The sequence below is a fragment of the Lepisma saccharinum genome, chromosome 24 (assembly GCF_977018435.1).
Source record: "Lepisma saccharinum chromosome 24, izLepSacc3.1, whole genome shotgun sequence".
Classification (NCBI taxonomy): Eukaryota; Metazoa; Arthropoda; class Insecta; order Zygentoma; family Lepismatidae; genus Lepisma; species Lepisma saccharinum.
In genome coordinates, this window is record NC_139252.1 from 26,169,411 (window position 1) to 26,196,100 (window position 26,690).

Below are 26,690 nucleotides of genomic sequence, written 5' to 3' on the forward strand. Positions count from 1 at the left end.
TTAATAACTTATAACAGTTATTATTGTAAAATGACAATTATAACCGTGGTAATAATTATCATTATTATAGGCCTATCTACTAATCAAGTTTTATCAGAGGCATTGCATTTGCTCCTCTACAAATATTTCTGGCGATGCCTGTTCTTATAAGGGATGAGCCCCCCAGAAATAAAATCCTGGCTACGGGCCTCTTAATAGAAACTCCAATATGCGCATTGCATGTCAGAGTCACACAGTGGCGTACGCAAGGGGTGTTACAGGGTTTAAACACTCCCTTGAGCTTTTGAAATATTATGGAAAATGCTGTAGAAAAAAAATAAAAATGGCTAATTTATCACTGTCACAGATCTGCGACAGTAATAATAATAATAATACTAACTAACTAACTAACTCCCTAGCCTTCTTAAACCCGAAGGTTCATGGCTGCAGCAACACAGGCCTTCCATCTTTCCCTATCTTGAGCAAGTTCTATATACTCTTTTCCATCCCTACCAATTCCCCTTAGGTCCATCTCAACGTTGTCCCTCCATCTTCGTCTTGGCCTTCCTACAGGTCTCTTACCATCAGGTTTCCCAACAAGAATCCTGTAAACTCCTCTTTCCTCTCCCATTCGTGCCACATGGCCTGCCCACCTAAGTCTTCTTGATTTAATTATTCTAATAATATCTGGACATCAATACAAATTATGTACTTCTAAATTATGTAACCTTCTCCACTCACCTGTCTGCTCATCCCTTTTAGGTCCAAAGATTTTCCTAAGGATCTTATTTTCAAATACTCTCAATTTATTTTCCTCTTTCAATGTAAGGGACCAAGTTTCACATCCATATAATACTACAGGCAAAATTACTGTTTTGTATATTTTAACTTTTAGTTTCTTAGATATTAAACGAGAAGACAAAAGTTTATGAAGAGAGAAGTAACATGCATTTCCTGAATTAAGCCTACTTTTTATTTGCTCTTTAATATAATTTTCATTTGTTAATATTACTCCTAAGTATTTGAATTTGGAAACGGGTTCAAACGAGTTGTTATCAATAATTAGATTTTGATTATTACCTAACACTTGTTTTCGGCCTGTAAGCATATATTTAGTTTTCTCTTTGTTAACTTCCAAACCTATCTCTTTAGAAGTTTTGAAAAATATTTTAGCATTATTCTTAATTGTATTCACATCATCCCTCAGTAAGTCTACATCATCTGCATATGCTAACAACTGAGTCACACCATTTAATAATAGTACTACTAATAATAATTTGAATTATTATTCCCATGCAGCATGAATAAAAACACAACATTCCAAACACAATGTAAGCGGCCGCAAAGTTCAATTTTGCAATTTTCTTGCAAGAAGTCGCGCAGTGACTCTCGCGAGAATTGTGAAAATTCCTTGCTTAGTCGCAGTATGCCGACCTTATTGTAAAGGTTCTTCCCGGTACTGATTTCACATCCCCTTGTGAACTCTCAAGTGATGCTGAGTCTGCATCCACATCATTAAATAATGTTGAAGAAGTGCTTTGTGAATCATCTAGAAGTGATAAATGTGTTGGAATGTCTATAAACTTACTTTTCAACGAAAACATAGACTCAGTGGAATTTAGCAACATGTATTCTCGCACTTCATCATAATCCTGGGTGAGTTCCATAGGTAAAGGTAATGTAAATTTCCCCGTGCATATAGCACCGTGCCATGAAGGCACACGTAGTGGTGTGGTGGGCCCCACACATTCTCGATCTCGGCCATTTTGCAGGTGATGTGATCAGCACCATGCTCCGGCAGCCTTTATCCCCCAGGGTTGCTCTCAGGTACCTATTGATATGAGGCTGGGTGCGGAGACAAGGCTGGATAAATTCTAACCAATTCCGGGAATCGAACCCGGATCTCCCACGAGGTTGTCAGACTAGACCACCGCGTCTCCTTGAATGAGTTTCATATTTTGATTATTTCAATAAATTTAATATATTTGCTTGTTTTTATGGATTTTCTTCACACTTGAAATGTCTCACCTATCATATACAAATAACCGTTGACTAGACAATTATTTCGTAAAAAAGAAACAAAAAAAATGTAATTTTGTTCTATTGCTTTCATAAATATATTTATGTAGATCTCTACTACTGAATAATAGTAGTGATATAAGTAGTAACAGCAGCTGCATTAGTAGTAATTAAACTAATTAATTAATTATAAGTATTATTAATTAAAGTATAATAAAACAATGGTAATGTGAATTTGTAGGAAGTTTTCGAAATAACACCCCCGTGATGAAATCCTGCGTACGCTACTGGAGTCACATATAGACAGGTCTACTTATTCTATATTTAAATGGAGTATTCAATGAATTGAAAGTATGTGAAGTTACATTTAGTTTCATATTCTTACAGATAGAGGGGTGTAAGGGGTGACCCTTCCACGTAGTACACCCTGGACTGCATTTTGCAGACTTACGAGGCTCTGGCGTCAAGACCTACGGCCAGTATAATCCTCTGTAGCGTTGTGTGTGTGTGTGTGTGTGTGTGTGTGATGGTGTGTGATGGTGTGTGTGTGTGTGTGTGTTAGTTTTGTCTTTATATATGCTGAGTGCCTCAACTTTTAACACAGCTAACAATATTTTAGTCCTCAGACACGTTTATTTTATTTTAGTTATGATAAGGGGCTGGGCCCCGTATAATGTGACGGGTGCAAAATAGTCTAAGTGCTGACGCAACCAGAATTTTCAAATCATTCAATCAATTAGACGCGGCATTTTGTAGTATTGGCTCCCTTTGATCTATAGATTGTAGCATTTGGATGGTGAGACTGTTTCATCCAGAATGTTATCATCATCATTCTTCATTGGTCAGAGGTGGTGTAAGTGCCGTCCCGTAGGACTCTGCTTTTCTTGGGAGAATGGCTTAACAATCTACTTATATGCAGTGTATAAGTGACATATTAGCTGACTCTGCACTGCACAAAATATGGGCAATACTTAGGGAACACAGTGCATAAGGTACAAAAATATAAATCTGCTAGCTTCAGTAACACAATTTTAGTGTAAAATATTACTGTTCAGTATAATTAAATCATACTTGTAATTCAAGTTTACTTACCGTTAAATACATTTCTGTTTACTGAGCTTTCTGTACACTTGCAACTTTCAAGATGTTATCAAATCCAAGGTTATTAGAAGATGATCAAATCATCATCAACAAATGTTATTAGACTTACAGTTTTACATCTGGCTGTTTACGCCCAGCATACATTTTAAGCACATAAGACAAATTTACACAAAAAGTACAAAGTATTTTTATGTAACTATATACATTCACTCATTCATCTAAAAAATATATAACTATTACAATTTTAATGTTATCAAATGTTATTATTTTCTCTCAAGGTGAGAAATACACAGGCCCGTAGCTAGAGGGGGCAGGGGGGGCAACTGCCCCCCTGAGAGCCTGCTTTGCCCCCCCTGTGAAAAATACAGAACATATTCCTACCTGGAATTCTCACTAATCTTTACAATTATATCCTCTATTACTCTAGCAACATAACAAAAACACTTACTGATTTCATGATTTATTAAGATGTGTGGGATTCCGAATAATGTCGTACTAGGATTAGGGGGAGAAAATCTGTTCCTAATTCAGACTTCCGGAAATGATTTCCTAATTTTTAGTATCTAGAACAGTTGTGACATTTTGAGAAGTCTTGTATGAAAGGTGCCTAATGTGTTTGGATGTTTTTCTTGGATGTGTTGCTATGAAGTTTGAACTGCTTAATCTTTAGTTTCCGAAGTCTGCCTATTGGTAATAGTGATTCATGTGGTAGAGAGAGGGAGTGGATATTCGATTTTTATTACTTACCGTTGCCTTTCTGACACTTCGAGCTAATCGTGACAATGAGTGATGACGTGAAATTGATGAAAAAATACTCACAAACAGTGCTGCAACCACAGCAGGGGGCGAGGGCATTATCCCCCCACCCAGTTTTGGTCGGAAGTCCAATCTAGGGGGGCAAACATTGAAGTAAAGAAACATGACTAGCAGAATCTAAGAATAGCAGTACAAATTGATACTCAAGACGGAATTAGTTTTCAAGTTTTTCTTGGATTTTTCTTCCAGACGGCCAAGGGCAGTTGCAGGGGGCACAGAGGGGCAATTGTCCACTCGCTTTCAAATTTTATGCAAATAAAAGTACATTTCGTAAAATTTTCTTGCTCGCTTCGCTCGCAAGTACAAGTTATGCTATTCTTATAGTCTAAAGCCCTGGGAGCCAAAACTATATAATTGATAAAAAAAATGTTAAAGAGTATGCCATGGCACCCCGTGAAATTATTTGCGCCCTATTAAATCAATATTGTTTTCAGTTTGCAAATATTTGGATCTAAAGATTTTCCTGTTCGCTTCGATCCAATATGATTCTTCCCTGTAATGCATTCTAAATTACCAGAGAGAGAAGTAAGGCCAAATATATACTTCAGATTGTTGCTGCTTAAATGCACGAACAATTCTTTTGAGGAAAAGGAGCACGCACATTTGGGAGACAATTTGGCGTATGAATTGATCATGTAATGTATTTAAGTAATATATATATAAAAAGTGAAAGAGGAGGGGAGAAGAGAAGAGAGCCCTTGTGGCCCTCCTTTCTTTTATCCTATATATACATATATATATATATATTAAAGAAACTTTTAATACTTACACAATTTAGCGTTAACATGTTGCATATGCATTTTCTTATTTTACGTCGCTCCATGTTGCATATGTGTAAAATATATGTTGTACATGAAAGTTATACGTGTCATATGTACAAAAAAAATAAGTTCGTCATGCATATTCTGTCTTTCAAAAATACAGTTTGTGTGCTTGTTTTCCATTATTAGCTAATATGAAATTGAACATGTTGGAAAAATACCGGGTGATCCGTTTGAGATGTCAGAAAAGTAAACCTTTATACACAAGAGGTTAATGTACGTATCTCCGAGCAACTTGTTGTAATAAGCAGAATGGATGTAAGTTTCGAATTCAGCCACATGGCGGGACTAATGTGCATACAAAGGTGGTGATCACGTCACAACAGCGAACACAGTATGTCGTATGGTATGCGAAATTTTCGAGACTATTACATGCATGCTACTGCCGCCACGCAGCTGAAATCCGTAAACCTCCACTTATTCGAAACTTACACCCTTTCTGCTTATATTACAACAAGCTGCTCGGAGATACGTACATTAACCTCTTGTAATACAAAAAAATGTATTACAAATTTTTACACAATTCATCAAAGTTAGATGTAATGTAATCATTATTATTTAATTAATTCGATTTTTCTTGCATAACACAATACAATGGTGGTGTTGGATTTTCGTTAGATTTCTTTGTGCGTAAAAATCTGTCATGCCCTTTTTGTGTATCTTGTTACTTTTGTACTTGATGAAGACCTTGCTAGAAGGTTGAAACGTTACGTTTAGTTTATGTTTTTAATAAAATAAATTACTGCCTTGGTCAGCATATTTAGTTTTTCATAATCATGGAAACAAGGCTTAATGGTGTTATAATTGGAAACTAGAGGGAAATCTTATGAAGCACGATTTATAATGGACTTCCTTAATCAGTTCTGCAGAGAAGCCCAAAACTGTTGGTACATATTAATCGTCTACTGTATTAACCTTTTCGACCTGTAAATATAAAGTAGATACAGTCACTATTTATGTTATTGTATTCTTTGGTATTCCGGAAAGTCATTATCGAAATATTGTTATTTGATGTTGCTCGAACTTTTTTTGTTCATTGGAGTTTCAAGATATCATCCCTTTCCTGTTACTTATCACTTTTGGAGGAGGGGGACAAGTGCCCGTCTGTACCCTGCTATATCTGCCAATGCAACACAATATATTAAAAATTTGCCCCCCCCCCCCCTAGGATTGACTTTGCCCCCTCTAATAAGAATTCCTGGCTACGGGCCTGGAAATACAGTTGCGTCTATTGAACTCCCTTGTTGAGCACAATCTCACGTACCTTTTGTCAAATAAGGTTTTTCCCGTTATAATTGTACAGAAGTTAAGGCATATTTGGTAAAAAGTTGCGTAAAATCTGTTAAAATTATATCATTATCCAGAATTTTGTCTATATTTCCGACAGAATTTGCAATTTTAAGGTATGATTGCTGGCAACGCGGTTTACTCGTGCTCTGTAAAGCGATTTCATTGGTTGTTAAAATACGTCAGTCACTTTCTGTCATACCAATACGATGATAAGCTTCTGAACAGAAATTGCCTGCGTTTCATCTTCGCCACCAGAGGGCAAGATGATCGATTATATGAACTTCCAGATGGTGTAATGAACAGGGCCGCCGAGAGAATTTGATTATAGGGGCCCTTAATCTGTGATACGTGTGTCTTATTTAATTATGCAGACACCCGCTTAATGGCATTTGGTTAAAAATCCATTGATAAGCACGGAAGCTGAAACTCTTAACCTAATAAAACTTTATATTTATTCATTTCAATTAAGGAAAATCACGGACGTCAGAAGTGGGTGAGAGAATGGGGAGGCAAGGTCAAGAATCACGAAAATGATATTATATGGATTCACTAAGAATCATGTTTTTAAAATGTATTTTATTCGGTGTTTCATTTTCTGCTCTTAATAATGAGACAATTCCACTAAGCGTTTCAATTAGAACCTAAAATAAATACCCACATATAAGGAAGATCACACATATACATAGCTATCCAGAAATTTGTAATTAATGCTCTGAGTAGCAAAATTTCACTTTTTTCAGATATAATAGTGGTGAACATTTTCAATTCTGGTTGAACATTGTCATCTTTATTGGTTCTTGGTAAAGGCCCGACCAAAAATTTATAATGATTTGGATGATACATATGATTACAAGTTCCTTAACCGTTAGTGTAGGGATCCCAAGTGCCTATTCTTTCTTTTGTCAAGGTACTGCAGAATAACGAAGTAATATATAAACGATTAACGAAACAGGAAGTGCTGAAATATTACTAAATAGTATCGGTATCGGAAAGTATCGATTGGAATTTATCTATCGATACCAGCCGATACTTTTCCGGCATATAGATCTTTCACGGGGCCCGCAAAAATGAAGAGTGTTTCGCGGAGTCTATTATCCTAGAAATTAAGCAAAATTAGAACTTTCTTTTTATTTTGCACAAATTTTGCACGATTTTTTTTTACATAACATCTATTTGAATATTTTGATGTAATTCTTGCATATTCTGAAGCAAATTTATTGGTAAATTCGTGCATGTAATTGGGGAAGAATATTTACACTAATACTGAACTAATTTTATTGTAATTTTCAAGTATCGATATCGGTATCGGTGAGAATCGATAAGAATATCGGCATCGGTATCGGTTCAAAGTGGTATTGGTTCAACCCTACTTTCTGTACTTGTATAGCATAACAATAGTTTTAACGTGTACTTATCCGAATATTGCTATACCAACAATGCAAGATGAGTAACTCAGCGACGGTTATGCCATTGTAAACAATGAGGAAAAAATGTTTGAATATGAAGGTTTTCAATAGATGGCCTGAATTGATTCGATGTACCAAACTATGTATAGTTCGTCCAAGATAGAAGACGAATCTACACCCGAAAGAAGAGGTAGGTAAAAACATGTGCGAAACAACGTTGTAGGTTTCAGATTGCTATTTCTTGCGTATGTGCTCGGTTGTTTGGTTTATTGTCGCTTTGCTGTGTTTGTGAAGGATTTTTCGACTAGACTCCCCTCTTAATGTATTTCGTCGTCGACGTTACTAATGTGTGAAACTACAATGTTGTTTCAGCAGCAGACAATTTTTACGTATATTTAAAGTTCCCATTCGAACGCCACTTTACTTCAAAGAGAGTTCCGAAAAATCAGTTTCCCTCTGACAAACCATGTATTAAGTCCACGTGGAGCCCAGTATATCATCCCCTCAAACCTTTCCCGCCAATAGCGTCCGTTTTAGGAACTGACGTACTTGTCGTCCACGTGGAGTTTCTTTAGAGATTTCATAACGTTAGGTTGCGGTTGTCTTTGTTAATGTGTGTCATATTGTATTGTGCTATTTTTTAAAAACGATGCGGAAACCTTGGGAGTGTAAAGTCATCGCAGTTCGTTTCGGATGTCTAAACACAGAAAGGTAGGACTTGAACTATAACCTGCTTCCCCGTATGCGTTCCACTTCCAACCGTCACCCCTATTTTGTCACTGGACTCGTCCAGTTAGCGCATGCGCAATTGACTCGATAGTCGCTGCTAACGCAGGATCTGTATCGCAGCGTCAGTAGCATTCAAATGAAAAAAAGGGGACATAAAAAGCTTTCCCGTCGAAGTAAAAAAAAACGACTGTCAAGAGGACATGAAAAGTTACGAATGGTTAAATGAATTCATTAAAATTCTTACCATTTTGCACCCTTCAAATTGTATGAAGAAAAATCAATCTTCTCGGGAGAGAATGTCATAGGCACCAATTTATAATACCAATACAAATAATACAAATGTTATTGGATTGTCCATCATCTCTGACATGTAAATAAATTAAGTTAAGAATAAATTTCGTAAGACTGCACAAGCACATCACCATCATTCCACAGAAAACTTTTGACTGACTAACCGTTAAAATATCTGCAAGAAATTGAAATTCGTTATTGTCCGCACGTTTACTTCGTTAACGTCCAAGAACTGAAGGAAGCCGCCGCCACGAACGCGGGTGGGGTTAAACAGCGGGCGAGTTGTTTTCGTCCAATCACACTCAACCTTCAGCCAATTGGCGCAGCTGTCATTCTGCTCGTCTACTCCACGTGGAGTCTCAGTCACATGACTGCGGATATGCTGTTGCCGCAGTGTCAATTTGTTGTTTGCAACTTTAATGTGGAGACCTTTATCCTTTCGCAGCTGGAGAGTAGATGTGGCAACACTGTTCGTTGAATGTGATAGTTGTAGCTGGATCCCCCTCCTCTGGCCCCTTAAGAAAGGTTAAAAGTTCACGGTTGTAAAGGAATTTACACAGAACATACACAAGACATTATAAAGTTAAGAATAATCCAAAAACTCTAAAAAAACTAAAAATATTTGTTAAAACACTGTCACCAACACATAGTATAGGAAATATACGGTTTCATCCGGAAATAATTGCAACACAAATGTTTTTTTGTGCCAGATTGTGCGGAATGGTATAGTGAATAATATATTAAATATCCGCCATCCAAATGTTTGTGGAAAATCCGCCATCTTGGAAAATGGCGGCAAATATTCATCTTAAAAATTTAAAAGAATAATAATATCTCGAAAACGGTGCATTTTACACAAAAAGTGAAGATGACCAAAATGAAAGAACAGAAAATTTGCTAAATTATGGGTTTTGTTTGATGGAGCTACGATAAATCCTAATTGAATTAGGAAGATTGAAATATTTTCTTTAATTTTAGAAATAGCGTAAAAGTTGGTTTCTGACGCAAGAAACAGCAAATATATAAGAAACTATGTAATTTACGTCCTAAAGTCACTGACCCAAATTCATAACTTATGATTTTCTATAGAGATTGGTTTTTGTTTCGTGCCTTTAGAGTCAGGGGTTGAGGAGATATGTACTTTAATGCAGAGTCATTATTTCCCTAAATTTACGTGTTCCATTTCTTATGATATTGGTTGATTGGTTTGCTTTATATTACTTCGCTTCTTGTGTCACTTTTGGCTATTTGCGAAGATGGGAATGAGTGATCATATGATGAAATTGATGTACACTCACAAACATCCATGCCCAGGCCGGGATTCGTCGGGATTTCATTAAAGGCGAGCGTATTGGGAAATGGGGTTTACATCTTCAATCAGTTAACCAAATGTTCTCCTTTTGTTACATCAGGGGTAACACCTGTGTTACAAGTGCACGTCTGTATGTTGAGGAAATGATGAAACTTAACATGTTAGCACCAGGTATCTACGAAAAATTCTGCAATGGACTGACTCTTAAGACAAAGTGATCGGTTTGGAACCGTATTTTGCATATCATAATATCATATTAATTCAACGTATTGACAGTGACGGCGATTAGGGATGGGACGCATGGGGACCACCCCCCGCTCCCTCCATACACACTTTTTGTCCCCACACCATGGTCCCTTAATGCTAAGCCTTGTCTACCAGTGGATTTGACCCAAAATCATCTGACCGAAGTCCATTTTCAATACACTTCTCCTTATTTGCAGTCAGTAGAAAGTAAACTATCCTTGCCCTCCCCCTACCCCTGCACAGTTAAGACACCTAATCACCGCCACTGTGTGCATACATTTTTAAACAACAAATACAACATGCAAGTAACAAACCACGTGAACGAAAGAAACACTCCATAAAACAATGTATTACATTCTCATCAATATCATAATCGTTCTCTGATTCGAATCCCGGCCTGGGCATGGATGTTTGTGAGTGTATATCAATTTCATCATATCATCACTCATTCCCATCTTCGCAAATTAGCCAAAAGTGACACAAGAAGCGAAGTAAGATAAAGCAAACCAATCAATCAATCAACCAATATCATAAGAAATGGAACACTTAAATTTTGGGAAACAAATGACTATGCATTAAACTACATATCTCCCCAACCCCTGATTCTAAAGGCACGAAACAAAAAACAATCTCTAGAGAAAATCATAAGTTATGAATTTGGGTCAGTGACTTTAGGACGTAAATTACATAGTTTCTTATATATTTGCTGTTTTTTGCGTCAGAAACCAACTTTTACGCTAATTCTAAAAATTAAAAAAAATATTTGAATCTTTCTAATTCAATTCGGATTTACGGTAGCTCTATCAAACAAAACCCATAATTTAGTAAATTTTCTGTTGTTTCATTTTGGTCATCTTTACTTTTTGTGTACAATGCACCGTTTTCGAGATATTAATTTTTTAGAATTTTTAAGATGAATATCTGCCGCCATTTTTCAAGATGGCGGATTTTCCCCAAACATTTGGATGGCAGATTTTTAATATTATTTACTATACCATTCCGCACAATCTGGCACAGAAAACATTTGTGTCGCAATTATTTCCGGGTTAAGCCATTTTTTCCCGTTCCTTTCCTCTACTAACATGGATGATAAACAGTCGGGAAGATTAAAAGTTTGTCTGAAAAAAATAAACTCGGTACATTCAATTAAGAATGTCGAATATTTAATATCACATTACACACACGACACATTGGAGGGTTCAGCCTTTGCAGCAAATTTCCCATATTTGAGACGGCTGTGTCCAATTCGAAGTCAGTTAAAATGACATGTTCTCGATGTGAGGGACGGTTAGAGAAACGCCATGCACCAAAGCGCGAAGATGGAAAAGGTAAGTCTATAATTTTAGAATGTTTACATCAATACAATAATAGTGCTTCTATTACCGTTAACCTTAAAGTGAAGACAATTTATTCTTAGTTTTCACCGTCTAGATCTGGCGGCATCACCCATCTCAATAATCCACCGATGGTCGTATGAAATCGAAAATATATTATTCCCAGATGACAATATTATGTCATCTTCACGTCAGCCACGGCGCTATAAAAAAGTAGCTGGGTTGGTAAGAGGGGCGAAGCAGCCAATATAACAATACCACGTGCAAAATTTACATTTATGACAAAAGTTGGTCTCTGCAGGATGGAGCCAGTGATGGCACTATACTGGGGCAGGGGGGGGGGGGCGGGAATTTCAGTTCAGATCAAAACGAGTGCACCAAAGAGCCATATCTGGCTCCAAAAGAGCTAAGTTGGCAACAGTGCTTGCAGCCGCTGCGGAGGGGAGAGCCTCGCGGAAACCCTCCCTCATGCCCTTAAATAATGAAAACATACTTCTTTAGTATTTGTTGTATAACCGGGGGTCATTTATATCCGCCAAAGTTGCTAAGTTACTGGAAGCCAACATTAAAATGGGATCATACGGCTTTGAATGACAATACCGAAGAAGATTTCTTGCACACTACTACTTACAATAATATGCATAAAATATGAATCAGGAACTTCATTGGATCTAACATTCTTTTTTGTTATTTAATAAATGTTCAATTCTTTATCTTTTTGACATTAAATCCTTTGCCAGAAGAGTTGTGTTTATACAAATTCTGGTGATATGAACTAACTAAAAAAATTGTCAATTGAGAAATTATTAATTATCAAAACTCAAAATTCTTATGTAACTTTTAAATAGGAAAAGTGGTTGTAATAACTTAAATTACAAACACTGTACTTAAGAAGGAGTAAAAAAAAAGTTTATTTGTACTACATAATATGCACTCATCAAAGATTGATAGTGACCATTTCATGTGAGCTATTGTTTACAAAGTTGCCAAATATAGCACAATTGCCTTATTTCGATAAATAGCAACAATGGTGGTGAACTGATAAATACTAATCATTAAAAGATGTTGTGTTCTGATTATGAACTAATTGTACAGAAGGTTGTTCGCTTTATATCCGACCATGTTTGACGGGTACTCACCTTAAGAGATACCGCGCCGCCACCACCGATCATGTTTTATGTGTGGTCCATTAATGTCTAACACAACTGGAATTTGTAATATTCTTCTATGGAACACAATTACAGAGCATCGCAGTTTCCATTGCAGGAAGCTCCGGCGCAGGACAGGCATGGGAATTCTGTCCCACTCCTCCCTGCAAGCTTTCCATAGACCATCCAGGGTGCACGGGCGGCGATGTTGAAGACGTCGTTTCAACAGTCCAAATGCGCAAAAATCCATTGGACTGGCATCTGGGCTTTTCACATTGTTTTATGCAGTGTTTCTTTCGTTCACGTGGCGTTTGTTACTTATTTGTTGTTTAAAAATGTATGCACCCAGTGGCGGCGATTAGATGTCTTAACTGTGCAAGGTGGGGGGGGGGCAAGGATAGTTTACTTTCTACTGACTGAAATTAAGGAGAAGCGTATTGAAAATGAAATTCGGGCAGATGATTTTGGGTCAAATCCACTGGTAGACAAGGCTTAGTGCGGGGACAAAAATATGTATGGGGTGGGTGCTCCCCATGCCCCCCATCCCTAATCGCCGTCACTGTCAGTTCCAAACCGGCCACTTTGCCTTAGAGTCAGTCCATTGCAGAATTTTTCGTAGATACCTGGTGCTAACACATTAAGTTTCATCATTTCTTCTACATACAGACGTGCACTTGTAGCACAATTTTGTTGTTGCCCCTGATGCAGCAAAAGGAGAACATTTGCGTAACTAATTCAAGATGTAAACCCACCTCCCAATACGCTCGCCTTTAATGAAATTCCGACGAATATCGAACATCCTAATGTATTGCAGCCACAGAGCAGCAGCGTCCTGTTATCATTTAGAGTTGAACCAAATGTAGATAAAGATTTTCAGCACCTTAGAGCTTGAACTTACATTATCGTCTACTTCTGAATTGAGCAGGCCAACGATTTATTGAAGCAGAAATATGCTTATTTGCAATGCACTATGCTTCTTCAAGTAGAGTGTGCATATACTTTGAAATGGTCCCCTGTGCCTCTGGCTACGGCTTTTTCGATCTGATTTGATTCGTTTTAGTTTATATTACGTCTTTTTTCTGCCACTTTTGGCTAATTACGAAGATAATTGATTGAGTTGGTGTTGCAAGTCCACTTTATGCACAGTAATGCTAATCGGGACTGCACCTACAGTTTAAAGTTGTATCCGAGCCTCTGTGCAATGTGCCTCCACCAGATAGAACCCGGGACCCCTTGATTATAAGGCGACAACGCTACCAATCACGAAGATAAGGATGAATGAATGGGCAATCACAAACATACATGGACGACAAAACACGAGTCCTTCTGTGGCAGGTTCTGGGGCAAATAAACGAAAAAGGCGATCATCCAGAGAAACCAGCAATTTATTTACTTCAGATATGCATTCAATCTACACTGCACTGTATTTGTGGGCAATCAAAGAGGTAAATCACACAAACATCATCACTAGAGCCCGGATTTCCATGCACAAACAAACAGCAAAATATGCATGCAAATATGCACGAAAAATATAAAAAATATGCACTAAGATATGCATGAACAAAATACAATTAATTTTGTTTTTCAAACATCTTACCTTTAAAAAATATCAAAAATATGCACTAAGATATGCATGAACAATATACAATTAATTTTGTTTTTCAAACTCTTACCTTAAAAAAATATCAAAAATATGAACTAAGATATGCATGAACAATATACAATTTTCTTTTTCAAACATCTTACCTTAATGACCTCTGTTGCAATGAACTATGAACGTCTTCCTTAGGTTTTCTTCTGTAAACCCTCTGCGTTTATTAGTGAGAAACATTTTGTAGATCGAGAAGTTCCTTTCTACATCAGCAGAAGTCACTGGTGCATGTGAGAAACACCAAACTTCCTCGTGTGTAAGGTCCTCTTCCAAGTCCACATTTTCATCATTCAGAACATTTGCAATGTCACAGTTTGTTCTGTAACCGGGATTTTTGTCTAATACTTGGGGAAATTTTTCTGACGCTATTTTGGCGACACCGTGAGTTTCACTGGACAAAGTTTGCGATATTTCGCCCAACAAGGACAGTGAATGCTGCAAAGGATTATTACGGGACTCTAACTGTGTAATAATTGCAGGTATACTCGAGAAGTGGTTGTGTATGTACTTAATTTCGTTCTCAATGCCACTTCTAGAGAAACATTTCTGTGACACACAAAGAGCGGCTGCATCTTCTGGTTTTAGTGAGTCTATGACTGCCTTCACTTCATTGAAATTTTCTGCATAATACGACACAGCTTCTAGCCACGAGCCCCATCATGTTAATACCGGTTGCGTAGGTAACGGAACATTTTTCGCCACTTCGCGAGAGAGACTGTACTCGCGAAGGAGCTTTCACAAATACTTTATTTACATTTGATACAAGTGCGTCTACTTCCGGGTATTGGTATCTGATTATTTCTGCTACGCGATGAAGACAGTGTGCAAGACAAGTCAGATGGACTAATTTAGGATACAACACTTTCAAACCAACTGCTGCTTTGACAATGTACGGGGCCGCGTCAGTAACAAACAGTAACACATTGTCATACTGGATGTGATCTGGCCACAACAAAGTTAACGAATCGTTAAAGAATTTGGGAATTGTGAAATGATTCACTTTCTCAAACACCTCGATATTCAGTAAGTAGGGTTTACCAGTCGCCTTCATTGCACCAACAACAGCATTGCAAACACAACGTCCTGCCGCGTCAATAGTCTCATTGATAACACCCATATTTTCTCGTGCTTCAACGCTTCCCGAATTTCTCCCATGACCTCATTAAAACAAACAGGCACATAGTTTTTACGTAGCGTTGATTCATCTGGAACCTTCTTTCCCGTGCACTTTTCAAGGAAACCTCGTAGATGGGCATTGCCCAGTTTCCACAATGGAATATTAGCACTCACAAAGGCAGGACACAGATCTACATAGAATGTATCGCTTACTGTGCATTCAGATGTTGAATTAGTAGATGCGATAGTAAGCAGTTGTTGTTTGCTGCGCGATCTTCTCTGAAGGGCTTCCCTGTGTCTTGCTGTATTTACATGTTGAGTAACTTGATATTTCTTCTCTGCTGAAACTTTTTTTCGCACACCACACAGAACAAAACTGACCCATCTTCTGTAAATACACTACTTCCAAATTCTTGTACGTATTTACGCAACAATACAGCCTTACTTGATTTTTCAGGTGAAATGTTTAACAGAACACAACGTTCTTGAACTCCTTTGATACTGTCAGCAGAAATCCTTTCCACATAGTTGCCAAGTCGCGAGAAAGGCTTCGCGCTAGTTGACAGTTGTAAAAGCATCAGAAGGCGCTAGAACGCTGTTGTTTAAAAAGCGGTACATAAAATCCCGACAAAAACTTTAAAAATTATAGTGTAGATTGCATATTAAAATGGTATGTTCGCCATTCGGTTATCGCCGTGCAGTCGAAAGTCCATTTACCAACGATTGTGGGCGACAAAATCAACGCTATTTTATCTTGATAGACTATGAAATATGCTAGTATGTAGCAATAAAATTCGAAATAAGCCTTATCCTGCAAAGTTTAAGAAATATGCATGCCCAACAAAATTCACTCAAAATATGCACTTATATGCGCTATAAAATGTGTCTCAAAAGACTCTTTACAAGTTCGTCGGAAAGAAAAAATATTTTCCATAAGTTTTTGCATGTTACATGAAACATGCATTTCGCATATAAATCCGGGCTCTAATCATCACATTTGATCAACCAATATTTCTGAAAGCACTCTGTATCGTAGCCAATGAGAACTCAGATAGTCTTCTGAAGTAGCCCATACTAAGGCTGGGTGGTCTTCACGTCAAGATGAGTTTCCTGAGATGTGTTTTTATCTATGGGCAGATGCAGGTCTTCAACAAATCCTTGAGATCATTTAATGAGGTAATACTGTTAAACCTATGATCACAGGAAAAGGGCCTCACTTCCAAGCAGTAGGCCTACACCTTAGACTGCATCTTGAAGACTACTGGGGTCTGGATTCACAATCAGTATAATCCTCTGTGGGGCTCATGTTATCGTACATATTATCCATTCATCCATATCACCATATTATCATCATTCCTCGTCTTCGCAATTTGCCAAAAGTGGCAGAAAAAGACGTAATATAAACGAAAACAAATCAAATCAATTCGAAAAAGTCATAGCCAGAGACACAGGGGACCATTTCAAAGTTTATGCACTCTACTGGAAGAAGCATAGTGCATTGCAAATAAGCATATTTCTGAGATACCTTCAATAAATCGTTGGCCTGACGCTAATGTAAGTTCAATTCACACCCACCCAACTCCCGTCAACATCTTCGTTCGCGTCATTTGGGGAATCCCTTGCGCCGACATTGCACAACTTTGCCGCGTGATTTTTTGACAAGAGCGTACCCAATTTCTTAGTGGACCGCCCAACACCGACGACTTCTCTCCACCCGTTTTGCCATTATTCACATCGGAAAATCTTTTCCCACGATTTCAAACGTCAATAACTCGGCAACAAGTAATTTCGTTACATGAACTTTCCACCTTATTTTCATTCGTTCAATCACCTCCCAAGCGTTGTAAACGAACTTACGAAACACCCTGTATAAATCTGGAGACAAGTGTGCTGTTTCTTCTTATAGGCCTATTTCCCTTCTTTCACCACTTTCTATCGCCTGTGAAAAGATAATAAAGGACCGACTCTACAAATTTACCTCTCCATATATAAATACAGCACAGCATGGCTTCTTACCAGGCAGCTCCTGCTTAACCAACCTGAGCATTTTATTATCTGACGCTATCAACTCTTTATCTGAAAACTCTCAACTGGATTTTTCGAAAGCTTTTGACTCTATAAACCACAATTTCCTGCTTCATAAATTATCCCACCGTTTGAATATTCATGGAAACTTTCTCTCTCTGCTCAAGCACTACCTCCAAAACAGACAACAAAAAGTTGTTCTTTCCGGAATGTCTTCTTCTTATCAAGTTGTATCTTCTGGTGTACCTCAAGGCAGTGTTCTCGGACCTCTTCTCTTCATCCTGTACCTTGATGATCTTCCAGAATATCTTTCCGATTCATGCAAAAACCTTCTCTTGTTCGTTGACGGTTGCAAAATATATAGTAAAATCTTCAATTTCAGTGACATGACACTTCTGCAAAAGAATTTAGATTCTCTAATAAAGTGGTGTGAATTATGGAACTTAAAACTCAACCCTCAAAAATGTACCATGATGACCTTCTCCTTCAAGAGAAACACATTTAATACTAAATATTTCATAAGAAATAATTGTGCTCAAAGAGTTGCCGCACAAAAGGACCTGGGCGTCATATTTGACCAGAAACTTTCCTTTTCTGAGCACATCTCTACAGTCACAAGGGGTTCAATGCTGGGCCTTCTCTATAGTTTCACGGAAAAACAACTTGACTGCCCTCAGCACCTTTTACAAATATTTTGTGTCACCTAAAATTGAATACTCTTCTCCGATCTGGTCTATGACATACCCCTCAAATTCAGATAGACTAAATTCCGTCCTAAATTTCTTCCTGGCCATTGTTCGACACCGAATTCCGTCCACAAAACACTTGCAAAAGTCCATCCTCCTGCAAATGTTAAATATCCAAACTCCTCAAGAGAGACATAAGACTGGCTGACCATATATTTCTACATAAAATAGTGAATGGCAACATCAGAAGTGACCGCCTTCTTCAGGAAATTCACTTTCGTGTGCCTGCCCCCTCAACAAGAAGCACTCAACTTCTTGCTTCTCAGAAGCCGAGATTGTGCCTCATCCAGCGCTCTCTGTTCCATAGACTGCCCAGTGAATATAATAATCTAGGAAGCCAAATAGACATTTTTGAAAATCTGGACCGTTTTAGAAGAAAGTTAACTAAAAGTATGTAAGTCTCTTAACCACATGTAATTTTTATGTTATTATTTTTGTTGTATTATGTTGTTATTTTTTGTCCTTATGTTCTATAAAATCGTTCCAATGTAAAATGGCTAACGCTGTATTTGGAATCTTCTATTAAATAAATAAATAAATGAATAAAAAGGAAAGGAAGACAATTTGCTATACCCCTCCCCTATTTTAGGAGACAGTTTGCCTGTCCAGGGAAATTGCTGCCCATCATAGGACTACTCTAAAAGTTTCTCTGAGCAAGGTAATAAACGTTTTTCTTGCTACAATGATCTTAGCTTTATTATCTAGGAGTTACCCTTAGAATTACTTAGCTAGGAGTTACCCTTAGAATTACTTAGCTAGGTTACAACTTAGAATATTTTCTGTTTACGTGTTCATTGTACGAATAAACTCTGAAAATATGAAGTGAGTGTCTCTCTGTATTTCAACATCTAATTAGAGCTACATAATCCATGTAAGGTCTATTTCAACCTCCATGGGTTACAATCTTCGATATTAACAAAATTCCATACGTAAAAATTATATGATTTTAATAAGAACGAAATTAGGGACGTACAATTTGCCTACCGTTATCTTAGCCACCGACTGTATCAGGAGTCAAAGACATGACTTGTCAATAGTTCCAATCATTATTCATAGGAAGGATTCTATTCACTGTAAAGTTAACGTTAAAGAAGGCCAAAAACCATAAAATTAGGAAACTGCAAATCTTTTCTTACTCATTTCGCTCACACGTGGCAACGTTCCTTTAAAAAGTTATATTTACCTAATGTGCAGTCAGCGCCAATACAAATGGGACACCTGGATCCTGTAATACCTGGTCCCTTGCATTTCGTATGTGTGTTGCCTAACTATACGGCGGTAGTAGAGCTTGCCATTGAAAATTTCATATTAAAATTCACTCATCGCAGTGGAGTTAAGCAAAACACACAACGCCTATGCCCCTATGACCTGTTGCTTTGAAGCGCTTTACGCTGACCAACCCTCCACGAAGGCTGACATTTACCTATTGCCCTGGAGACTTAACTCCTTATCATAGATTTAGTGCAGGCGTGTTGCCATCATTTTGGGTCAGGGTGGTGCTATTAACCACTATGAAATAATATGAGCTCTCTCTCTCCTGCCTACCAGGATCGGCGGCAATTAATTTTCGTGCTGGCGAAAATAAGTACAGGGTTACTCAGAATGAATGATGAAATTGTTGATGTTATTGTGAAAGATACGTTACGCAGTATCAATTGAAGGTAGTATCATTAGGCTTAGCAACTCAATATTAAAAGGACAAATAACGTTTGTTTAAACAGATAGAAGCGTGGACCACGGGACAATGTAACTTTGAACTGATTGGAGCCCTGGATCGTTGGCTACGGGACAATGTGTCTTTGAACTGATTGGAGCCTTGGAGCACAGACCACGGGACAATGTATCTTTGAACTGATTGGAGCCTTGGAGCATGGACCACGGGACAATGTATCTTTGAACTGATTGGAGCCCTGGATCGTTGGCTACGGGACAATGTATCTTTGAACTGATTGGAGCCCTGGATAGTTGGCTACGGGACAATGTATCTTTGAACTGATTGGAGCCCTCGATCGTTGGCTACGGGACAATGTATCTTTGAACTGATTGGAGCCCTGGATCGTTGGCTACGGGACAATGTATCTTTGAACTGATTGGAGCCCTGGATAGTTGGCTACGGGACAATGTATCTTTGAACTGATTGGAGCCTTGGAGCATGGACCACGGGACAATGTATCTTTGAACTGATTGGAGCCCTGGATCGTTGGCTACGGGACAATGTATCTTTGAACTGATTGGAGCCCTGGATAGTTGGCTACGGGACAATGTATCTTTGAACTGATTGGAGCCTTGGAGCATGGACCACGGGACAATGTATCTTTGAACTGATTGGAGCCCTGGATCGTTGGCTACGGGACAATGTATCTTTGAACTGATTGGAACCCTGGATCGTTGGCTACGGGACAATGTATCTTTGAACTGATTGGAGCCCTGGATCGTTGGCTACGGAACAATGTATCTTTGAACTGATTGGAGCCCTGGATCGTTGGCTACGGAACAATGTATCTTTGAACTGATTGGAGCCCTGGATCGTTGGCTACGGGACAATGTATCTTTGAACTGATTGGAGCCCTGGATAGTTGGCTACGGGACAATGTATCTTTGAACTGATTGGAGCCCTGGATCGTTGGCTACGGGACAATGTATCTTTGAACTGATTGGAGCCCTGGATCGTTGGCTACGGGACAATGTATCTTTGAACTGTTTGGAGCCCTGGATCGTTGGCTACGGGACAATGTATCTTTGAACTGATTGGAGCCCTGGATCGTTGGCTACGGGACAATGTATCTTTGAACTGATTGGAGCCCTGGATCGTTGGCTACGGGACAATGTATCTTTGAACTGATTGGAGCCCTGGATCGTTGGCTACGGGACAATGTATCTTTGAACTGATTGGAGCCCTGGATAGTTGGCTACGGGACAATGTATCTTTGAACTGATTGGAGCCCTGGATCGTTGGCTACGGCACAATGTATCATTGAACTGATTGGAGCTTTGGAGCATGGACCACGGGACAATGTATCTTTGAACTGATTGGAGCCCTGGATCGTTGGCTACGGGACAATGTATCTTTGAACTGATTGGAGCCCTAGATCGTTGGCTACGGGACAATGTATCTTTGAACTGATTGGAGCCTTGGAAAATGGACCACGGGACAATGTATCTTTGAACTGATTGGAGACCTGGATCGTTGGCTACGGGACAATGTATCTTTGAACTGATTGGAGCCCTAGATCGTTGGCTACGGGACAATGTATCTTTGAACTGATTGGAGCCTTGGAGCATGGACCACGGGACAATGTATCTTTGAACTGATTGGAGCCCTGCATCGTTGGCTAAGGGACAATGTATCTTTGAACTGATTGGAGCCCTGGATCGTTGGCTACAGGACAATGTATCTTTGAACTGATTGGAGCCCTGGATCGTTGGCTACGGAACAATGTACCTTTGAACTGATTGGAGCCTTAGAGCATGGACCACGGGACAATGTATCTTTGAACTGATTGGAGCCCTGGATCGTTGGCTACGGGACAATGTATCTTTGAACTGATTGGAGCCCTGGATCGTTGGCTACGGGACAATGTATCTTTGAACTGATTGGAGCCTTGGAGCATGGACCACGGGACAATGTATCTTTGAACTGATTGGAGCTCTGGATCGTTGGCTACGGGACAATGTATCTTTGAACTGATTGGAGCCCTGGATCGTTGGCCACGGGACAATCTTTCTTTGAACTGATTGGAGCCCTGGATCGTTGGCTACGGGACAATGTATCTTGAACTGATTGGAGCCTTGGAGCGTGGGCCAGGGGACAATGTATCTTTGAACTGATTGGAGCCTTGGAGCATGGACCACGGGACAAAGTATCTTAGAACTGATTGGGGCCTTGGAGCGTGGGCCACGGGACAATGTGTCTTTAAACTGATTGTATCCGTTGGAAAGTGGATCTACGATAAAGCGTCTCTATGAACTCATTGGAATCCGACTGCACATCAAAAACGACACGTCTCTTCGAACTGATTAAGGTCCATGGACTGTGATTTTCTTCTGTTTTTTAAAATTTCTAATGAAAATTGTATATGATAATAAATTATAATAAACTTTTTATTGCAAAAGTGAATAACTCTTTATAGAATACTAGCTAATTACCCGGCGTTGCCCAGGTGTTTAATGAATTCTAACTATAGCGTAGAATGTAACTAATCTTATTTACAGGTATTTTAAAGTATAAATACAATATACAAATTATAATGTAATAACTTTTACAAATTCACTATTATATAAATTTAACAACAATTTATGAACAACATTTTTAGTTCTACCTCCAAGAGCAAGAATAAATAAGTTGAACGGCATTGGGAGTGTCACTATTCATCTTAGCGACCCCGAAAACTATGGAATACACACTAATATCGGTCGTTTTACATGTCACCCCTTCCCACCCCAACCCCTAGGGGTGAGAGAGGTGTCTTGGAGTTGAACGACATTGGGAGTGTTACTATTCATCTTAGCGACCCCAAAACTATGGATTCCACACTAATATCGGTCGTTTTCGATTATTTTTACATGTCAACCCTTTCCTACCCCACCCTAGGGGTGTTAGGGGTGCCTTGTAGCTTGAACGGCATTGGAAGTATCACTATTCATCTTAGCGAGCCCGAAAACTATGGATTCCACACTAATATTGATCGTTTTCGATTATTTTTACATGTCACCCCCTTACAATCTCCACAGCCAGGGGTGACTGGGGTGTCTTAACCCCAAAGTATTTCGTTCCAGTTGCAAGTGACATGCGTACCAATGCTCCAGAAATTCAAGAGTTACGCCGGAACAAACATACATACACACATACATACATCCACTTTTATATATTAGATTGGTAGTAAATTAATATATATTTATTTTGCAATAAATAATAATTGATGAACTTTCTGTGTAGTAATATTAAAAATGAATCTTTGAACTGATTGGACTAAATTAAATTGTACTCTCTTGGTCTACATATTAGATAAAGGCATTTTGATAATATTCTTTATTACAAGTTTCCTTTTAATTGTTATTTTTCAAGGAATGTATGAAGTTATATAAGAACTTGCAATAAGTTTTGTTCCTTATTAATATCTTATTTAGTTTGCTCCTTATTTTTTGTTTTATTTTACTTGTTTGTATAGAGAGATAATTTATCTTACTTTATTTCAGTTCCATCTGTCGGTATTTTATACATTACCCTCGAATTTATTGCGAACGAAGCATAAAGTTTATTGTTTTGATAGTTTAATGAATAATTTTTAATCAGATGTGTCTATGTTTTAAAGTTTACAAGTATTATTTATATACAGTATGCAATTAGTGGAAGAGAAGTTTCATGATAACAAACTGTTAATAATAATAGTAATAATAATAATAATGACCCAAAACAAAGAATAGCCTAGGGGCCAAATTTTTATAAATCCCCGACTTCTAATAACAAAGGAAATTAATATCGCCTTAAGTCATATTCCCCCTTTCGAAATTCAACTGATTTCACGAGGTTTTGGTGGAACTGTATGGCACAAGTATTTTCAAGACATAGTTCAAAAATCGTGAGCATAGTTTTGTATTCAGTACGCAGGCATCAACTTCACAAAACTCGAAATGCACTTTTAATGCATCAAAATGCACATTCGATGCATGAATTGACACAGTTAAAAGTGTAATATTGTTATATTTATCTTATCTTTTGTTATCTTTGAGAAGGTCGGTATGATTTTCCCAATGTACATATAGGTAAAGGCATAGACAATAATGAGAATGATTGCTTTCTACGTCATTGCACCGTTTGTTAAAGCATATAATCGACCTAGACATCCAGGCACAGAGAAAAATTACTAGTCATAGTGTTTAGACGTATTGGAAAACGCGATATTTTCATATTTAGATAATTTTCTTTGGAAACCGGGATATTTTAATTTATATGGAATCTGGGTCACAGAACTATATTCCAATGCATTCCTGGAAAATCAGGGCAATATACTAACTTTATATTTACATTATTCTCACTAATTTATGTAAGTCAAGTGTGTCTGTACTTGCAAATATAGTATAACAATTGTTATAGCTTAATAATGTTACTGTCCCAACAATGCAGGACAAATAACTTAAGAACGATCTTGCCAATATGAACAGAACAATACAGGATATTACGTAGACATCCAAGACTGTCAACAGGCTAGAAATACTTATTGCAGTGCGATGTGACTTAAATGAAAGACTCACATGTGTATCAACCATCAACATCAAGGTAAACAGATACAGCTGTGAAGAAGACGTGGATAAGCTAATTCAACAGGTAAGGCGAGTAGAATAATTAGAACATTTCATGAAAAGTTCGTGAAAAGGTACATACATATTATTACTCTCCGAGTAAATGACTTGGTAACAGTATGGTAACACATTTCACTCGTTTATTTCCTCATTATTTACATTTGTACTTACCTGTTATGCATAGCGGAACGTTTTTGATTGTGGGATTTTGCTTTTTTCACTGAAAAAAGAATACTTTTTCACATTACAAGTATTTATTGTTCGTTGCTAATTCGCTTTCGTTACATACAATATGGCGGGCAAATCTTGACTCACGTTGTCTATCGTCATCTGATATGCAGTGTTTCCAAACTTATTAACCGAGAAATGCCGCACAAACTACACGGAAGGTTAGGTTAGGTTCAGTTAGGTTAGGCAAACAGGAAATTAAATTGAAAGAAAAAAACGCTCACAAATCATCTTGTAAAACTACCGCGTGGTTGCAACACTAACAGGGGGTTACATAATCGAACGCACGGAACATTTGATTCACGTAGTCGACGATAATGATGGCTAGAGCTATCGTGCATCGGAGATACATTAATGTCGAAAAGTACATGATTTACCGGCCGAATAAGTTGAACGAAGGGAGAAAACACTTCCACGAGCTTCCAAAAGTCTACAGAAACTCAGTTCCGTAAGTAGTTTCGCCTGTATATTTGAAGAAATGTGTTTTCACTATACCATACTGTTACCTAGTTAAGGTTTTTTAAGCAACTTGGTGTTCTGTGCAAAATATTCCATAGTAACTGTGGTAATTATAGTACCTGTTCTTTCGCACATCGAGGGTAAAGACTACAGCCAGCTGGGAGAGAAGCGGGAATATTTTAGACGTTACTGGACTATTTAACACAAAAGATTGATTGATTGAGTTGGTGTTTTAAGTCCAATTTATGCACAGTAAGGCTAATCGGGACTGGACCTACAGTTTAAAGTGGGACCCGAACAACTACGAGCCTCCACCAGGTATCGAACCCAGGACCCTTTGATTACTAGCGACTAGCCATCGGGGAGGCCTTAACACAAAAGATTTGACGTGTTTAAACTATAAATACGGGGAAACTAGTACTCACTTTATCCGCTGTCACCATGCTCGTTGGAACTTGCTGTTAAACTATAGTTATGAAATTCAGTAAGCAGCACACCATGTAACGGCTTACGGTTAAAAATACGCAACCAAATTGCTAAAAAAAAGCAGTAATTTAGTACAATCAGATTCTTAAAGTAGCTTGAAATGTTACGCGCTGCTAATTTAATAAATTAACTAATTAACTCTACTAACTCAACTGAGCTGAGCTTAGCAACGCAACAACGAAGAATCGCTCGCCTCACCTGCTGGGCGAATTAAACATTACATGAATTATAATACGGTCAGGATAAGTGCCTAACAGTCGGAGTTACCAAGAATAAACCTAGGAGGATTTGATTTTAAATACCTGAAATGACGTTACCTAATACTACGGTGTTTCTGAATATACACATATATTAAAGCACATATAAATAGACAGTACATCTTGCCCTCTTTCACTCGATCTCACATTCATACTCTCATTCCATGGCATATGGCGACAATATGACAATTACAAAGGTTAGATTAATTACTACTTTGACCATACTTTTGCTATGTCTTGGCTACATTGCCTATTACAATTTATCGTTTAGGATTTTAAGTATACAGTGAATAATTGTTCCTTGTGCGAACCCCTTCTATCTTTTCTGAAGGTATAAATATATTTCAATGAACTACTGTTTGCTGTTAACATAAACTCTCATCTTTAACATTGATTACTTCCGCCGGAATACCGATGTCTAAGCTGCTCGTCAAGTCAACCTTGCAGCAGGTTTTCGCATATGTAGTTCCAAACGTGCGCGCAAGAACATAGTTCCACTGAGACGGGTTCTATTCCGACACAACTGCATACTTGCAAGAAAACAGTTATTTAATTTGTAATATACAGACAAAATAGTACATCCATTAGCAGGTATGGACTTAATTGGTTGCAATCACTGTGCAGACGAACTTGGAACCGTAGATTCGCCAACTGCAATGTGTAGTGCGTTGAAGAGACACTGAAACTTTAGAGCGAGTCGAGCGAGACTGAATGCGTTGCAGAACGCGTGAAATCGGCGATACCAGTGTTGCACATCCCACTATTTTAACCCTATGTTTATTGTAGAGCGGCGAGAATGGCTGAATCTACTGTTCAGCGCGCGGTTTTACCCGAATGTTATTTTGGACTTCGTCCGAAGGGAAATTTTCTTCAAAGACAAGCAAGTTGTTTTGAATGCATAATCCTCCTTGCGGCAACAAGATCAAAGTA

At 38.2% G+C, this 26,690-nt stretch overlaps 1 protein-coding gene across 2 annotated transcripts in view; it reads right to left on the reverse strand.

Annotated features, from left to right (window-relative positions):
• Positions 1-26,690, reverse strand: part of LOC145978077 (uncharacterized) — an 84,692-nt gene that overhangs the window by 23,367 nt on the left and 34,635 nt on the right. The window contains exon 1 of one of the 2 annotated variants that reach the window (XM_083110491.1): positions 3,091-3,194. The exons of the other annotated variant lie outside the window; for it this stretch is intronic. The gene's annotated coding sequence lies outside the window, so the exon portion shown is untranslated. Of the gene's footprint in view, positions 1-3,090; positions 3,195-26,690 lie in introns of those variants that run through there. 2 annotated transcript variants of the gene reach the window in all.